Source organism: Chenopodium album, chromosome 21 (genome assembly GCF_948465745.1).
Source record: "Chenopodium album chromosome 21, dcCheAlbu1.1, whole genome shotgun sequence".
Taxonomy (NCBI): Eukaryota; Viridiplantae; Streptophyta; class Magnoliopsida; order Caryophyllales; family Amaranthaceae; genus Chenopodium; species Chenopodium album.
The window spans coordinates 35,576,752-35,582,753 of record NC_137854.1 but is presented as its reverse complement, the minus strand read 5'-3'; positions in this window follow the sequence as shown (position 1 = coordinate 35,582,753).

Sequence of the window (6,002 nt, the reverse complement as noted above, 5' to 3'; positions counted from 1 at the left end):
AGCTGATTAAAGATCGGATTCCGCGTGAAGAAAAACGCGCTAATACAGGCTGTCACCAAACGACAAGTTCGTCGCCGCGCGACAGACCCTGTCGCCTCGCGACAGACATTGTCGCGTCGCGACAGAGTTGATTCCTGGCGACAGCGTGGAGTTTTATTCCTTATCAAATTCTATGATTTTCCGGACTATTTTCATTATAAATAGAGTCCGAATCCCTGTTTTCAGAATTATCAATTCTCTCTATCAATTCTCATTAACTCTTCCTTAATTCTCTCTTTTCTCTCTTGAGCAATATATGCTTTCTTTCTCCCTCTTTTTCTAAACTACCTTTTTATAAATACAATTCCGCATTCACTAGACTTAGAATCATCTAGCCAAGTTCGGAGTTGTCTTCGCCCTAGACGTGCAAGGTTTGATAATTTCTGAGGGTTTGGTCCAAAACTAGTCTAAACTTTATTTAATTTTATTTCAATTTAATTCTTTAATTATTCTTTATTGATTTTCATTGAAGTTTACTAACTTGTGTATTTTGTTATTAGAAAGAGGTACGAGGCTTCAAAGTATGTAATCTTATTACTCTCTTTCAATGTAGAAAGCATGTTTATTATTGATTAATTCCTAGTATCATGTTAGGATGTTATTTTATGCTTTCTAGAATCATGTTTAGGGTGCCTTTAGTTATTTCTAATATCATGTTATCATGTTAGTACCATGTTAGGATTAAAGCTTTGATCTTTATTGTTTAGTGACATGCTAGGATTTGTTATTAATCTTATTAGTATCATGCCTAGGATCTTGCTATTATGTTCAAGCTTTATTATGCCTTATCATGATTATTATTATTGATTATATTATGTTGCTTGATATATTTTGTTATTGCTTGATCACGCCGTTTATGCAGGGTTAAAGGGAATTTGTAGTTGAAATCACGCTTAATAAGATAATTAATAATTTGGTTTAGGCTAATGTGATTTAACTCAAGTGATCGCCAATAATAGTATTATTTGTGCATTAATATTCAACCAACATAGATAAACAGGGTAGGATTAATATGATGTTTGTATGTTATTCAAAAAGCGCACATGAATACGAGCAGAACAAAGTAGAGGCCTATTTTATAGGGCGGGTCCTTTCTTTTGTAGATTGGATTCGTACCCTCATCCCCGGACCCTGTTTGGTTCAAGACCTTATGGAGTAGTTGACGGTCCTTTGGATTGTCTTTTGGGTTTACAAGTTCCTAAAACTTGTTGGCGACTCTTTTTGCTCTTTGTCTTTCCCTTTGGAACGCCACCGTACTTTAGTGTATGATCACAGTGGGGTTCAAGTTTGGGGTTATCGTAATGCTTGAAATATTCCCTACATGTTCATAACAACTTTTAGCATGTAAGTAGTTCTAGGTTTGAGAAGTAGCAACTTGTTTGCATTTCTTGGCCTATAACATCTTAATGCAATCCTCATATATTCCTAAACCTTTCCCTTTGAGCCACTTAGAACATTTCTCTTAGGTTCAAAATGATACCTTGCTCAACTACTTAAAGCACTTTTCATGATTTTGCTAAATCCATTTAATCATTTTTCATATTTGAGTTTAATCAAGTATTAAAATCTATATAAAGTAGATGAAGAATACTGTCATTTGATCAACTTTTGATCATAGATATTTCCAATCACTTTCTTATATTCAATCATATTGAAGATAAGAGATTTTATTGGACTTTTACACTTGTCTTTTGGAGGGTTTGTACCTCTCATCTCATTATATTCCTTGAAACATTTTTCAAAATGAAGATATATTGGTATTTTACTCAAACATTTTGAATAAAACTAACCTTAGACATATGACATAGGTTTCTAAAACTTGCCTTTTAGAACAATCTTAGCAAAATTGAAATATAGGTTTATGGATTATCTTTTAAACCTTTTTGAGAACGTTTCTCAACTTTATTTTCAATCGAGGAGATTATATATAATAATAAAATTAGAACGACATGTTACTTATAAGTAAACGCAAAATTCAATTATGTTTATTAAAATTTAAAGTACCAAAAGCGAATTAAATTGGTGACTTTAAAACACTCTATTCAATTTAAGTGATCCCAACTTGAATTAAGTGATTCCAAGATCCTTTATTCGTGCAATAATTAACCAGAGTGAGGCCCTGCAATCAACCATTACATTTTCAAGGTGAGTAAACTCTTTACTGATTACAACTCTTGTAATTCTTGGTTGAATAATTAACCATCGCATGTTTAATTATTACTCTTAGCTTCAAGGTTCTAAACGCTTTAGGTAACCTTGTTGAATATAACAAATTAAAAGTGTAGATATGCGGTCCTACCCCCACTTCCCCAAGATATATTATGATGCTCTGCTGAGGGCCGACCCATCATAAACGATCAAGGTTTTCGTCGGGTTTTTAATTGGAAAAGCTGCATCAATATTACTGGGATCTAGATTTATTATGTTGTGATTAAATAGTGAACTCTAGCGCATCATCACAAAACATCAATAAAATCTAACATGCATAAAATACTGAATGCATAAATAAGACATAGCATGGCCCCTAATCCTAAGAAAACTAATAAAGTAAATGCTCCCACTTGAATCATCATGGATTGCATCTACCTTGCTCCTTTGGGCCTTCACTTCATGGGCTTCTTGGATTAACTGCAACCTGTAATTCTACTCTATTCTATCTACTACTTAAATAAAATAAAATAAAATTATAAATTACTCTATCGGTTCGTAGACCGTACTAAGATTACAAAAAATACATCACGATGCGCAGATCGTATTTAGCAATCTACTGGGCCATACTAGTCATTATATAGCAATAAACAACATCATATATTATAAAATTGCCACATAATAAATCACTCATCATGCTTTCCTAAACTATAACATCGAATGATCATAATTAAGGAAACATGGCATCTAAATATCTCATATTTTAATTAGTGCAATTAGATAATATCATATACTACCTCCGTTAACCATTATCTGCAACTTTTACTAAAAATGGACGCTAAAAATTATGTGCAACATTTCCAAACCTTTCCATATTTAGTAAAAAAAAATTAACAAAATTACAAAAATACCCTTACTTAAAACTTTATAACATCAATTACATTCTTAAAAACATAATTAATCAATTGCTAATCTAACTTAATTAATCTAACTACTCCTAACAAATTTAATTCATCTTCCCCAATAACTCATTAAAATCAACCAAACTAGTTCAAAATCATCCAATTTATCCACATTCATACCCTAATTTTTCACCCAATTCATCTTTCCCATTACCTTTCTCCCTCCTCCTTCAAACTAAATCTATCAGATCTGGTATCACCAAGAAGAAGGTGACGAAGAAGAAGACGACGAAGAAGATCTAGTATTCGGTGGGTGTGGCGGTTTCTTTGGTAGTTTTGGGTTCGAATTGGGGTGGGCACGGTCGTAATTCTGGGTTCGAGTTGTGGGTTTCGTTTCTGGTGGGTTGGTCGTTTTTGGTGGGTGGTCGTTCTTCGTGGGTGGTTTTCGCAGGTGGTTTTCGTAGGTGGGTTTTCGCAGGTCGTTCTCGGTGGGTGGTTTTCGTGGGTGGGTTTTGGTGGGTGGTTTTGGTGGGTGGGTTTTGGTGGGTCGTTCTCGGTGGGTGGTTTTGGTGGGTGGGTTTTGGTGGGTGGTTTTCGTGGGTGGGTTTTGGTGGGTGGTTTTCGTGGGTGGGTTTTCGTAGCTGGGTTTTGGTGGTTCCGTCAGTGGGTTTGGAGGGTGGTCGTCGATCTGGGAAAAGGTGTGTGTTCGTGGAGGTGGTGGTTTTGTCGGGGTTTCGGTGGCTGGGGTGCTAATAATAATAATAATAATAATAATAATAATAATAATAATAATAATAATAATAATAATAATAATAATAATAATAATAATAATAATAATAATAATAATAATAATAATAATAATAATAATAATAATAATAATTGTAGGGGTTTATAGATACTACGCAGCGGAAATAACATGAATCATATTCATAAAGCACCTAAACCAAGGATCTAATGCATAACACATAAAAAACAAATAATTTTACCTTTGAAGCGTGATTCCACGTGCGATCGAACAAGAACAAAGGGAGATAAAGAACCCCAAGCGTGATTCCTCTACTTAGTCCACGGGCACAAGTTAAGACCTCCACTATTGCTAGTTAGTTGCAATTGAAACCTTCAGTTGACCTTCTATGGAGAAGAGCGACATACTAACCAAGAACCACTACGAACCACCACACGCGCCACCAAGGGGTGGCCGGCCGTGAGTCCAAAGGGGGGAGGAGTGAGAGCCGTGAATGTGAGAGAGGATTAGGGTTTTGGGATTGGTTGCCTTGATGTCAAAATTCACAGTGTGTGAATTATGACTCTTACTACAAACCCTAGGCATGGATCTTATTTATAGATCTTATCTCTAAATAAGAGCCCATGTCAAAAGCCCAAAACCTAATTCCAATCTAACTATGATAGCCCAATCAAATTCATGATTAGTTAATTGCTCATGAGGCCCATTAATGGGCCTCTTACTTGCTTAACCCAATACCCTTGTGTGTGACCAATATAGGATCCATTCTAAAGGGCTTTGGACTATTTGACTAGTCCAAAGATCATATCTCATAGTCTAGCAACAGAGGATGACGCCCCAAAAGAACGAACTTATTATCTCTATAATAGTGATCCTTGATATATCTAGTAATTGCACTTATCGAAGACACAATTCCTTGATATATCTAGTAATAATAATAATAATAATAATAATAATAATAATAGTAATAATAATAGTAATAATAATAATAGTAATAATAATAGTAATAATAATAATAATAGTAATAATAATAGTAATAATAATAATAATTATAATAATAGTAATAATAATACTAATAATAATAATAATAATAGTAATAATAGTAATAATAATAATAATAATAATAATAATAATAATAATAATGCACGATGACCGATTCGGTCTGGTGCAAAGCTTTTCCTCCAACTCTCGAGGGGCTAGCTGCAGAATGGTACAGGGGGATAGAGAAAGGGACGGTGTACTCTTACAACCAACTGAAGAAGTTATTTATGCATCACTTCTTCACCTTAGTGGATCGGACTAAAATGACCACTGAGTTGATGTCGTTGACTCAAGGTAAGGAGGAGTCCTTGAGGGATTTCATTACCCGTTTCAACAAGGAAGCTACAACCATCCTAGAGATGAGCCAAGAGGTATTCCTTCTGGCCATGCAGAGCGGGCTACGCTCAGATTCACCTTTCAGGGAGTAAATGGGTCGTAAAAATCTCAAGACCCTCGCTGAAGCACTAGGAAAAGCTCATGAGTTCATCAGGGCTGACGAAACAAATCGAGCCATACAAAGGAACAAGACCCCCAACGAGCCCGCTAAAGCAACCGAGGCAACCCGGGCAGGGCCCCAGTACAAGGGTGCCCAGATCGGTAGGGCAGAACTCGCAAGGAGGGAGGCAAAGAGAGCAGTGGGGGTCAGACGGGCACATCCGAGACGATCCGGCAGAGCTGGAAAGTTTGAGCAGTATACCCCACTGACTCATTCTCGAGCACATATCTTCATCGTGAACAGGGCAGATGATAAGTGGCAGAGGCCACCTAAGATGGTGAACAAGAGTAGAGACCCAAGCAAGTGGTGCGATTTTCACAAAGATTATGGACACACCACTAACGAGTGTTCCCATCTCAAGGATAACATAGAAGATTTGATAAGACGATGGCATTTGAACCAGTTCAAGTAGTACCATGAGTACAACCATAGAAGAGAAGAGGAAAGGTCAGGACAAAACCAGAAGAGAGGTCAAAAGGACCAAGGAGCAACAAGCTCAGAGTAAGAAAGCAAGCCTAAGGGGAGGATTTATGTGATCAACGGAGGTCCCATTCACGGGGGCTCCGTGAATAAAGCACGGGCTGATCTTCGTGCAATGATTCAGCAGGCAAACCTCAGCCGAGAAGGGAGG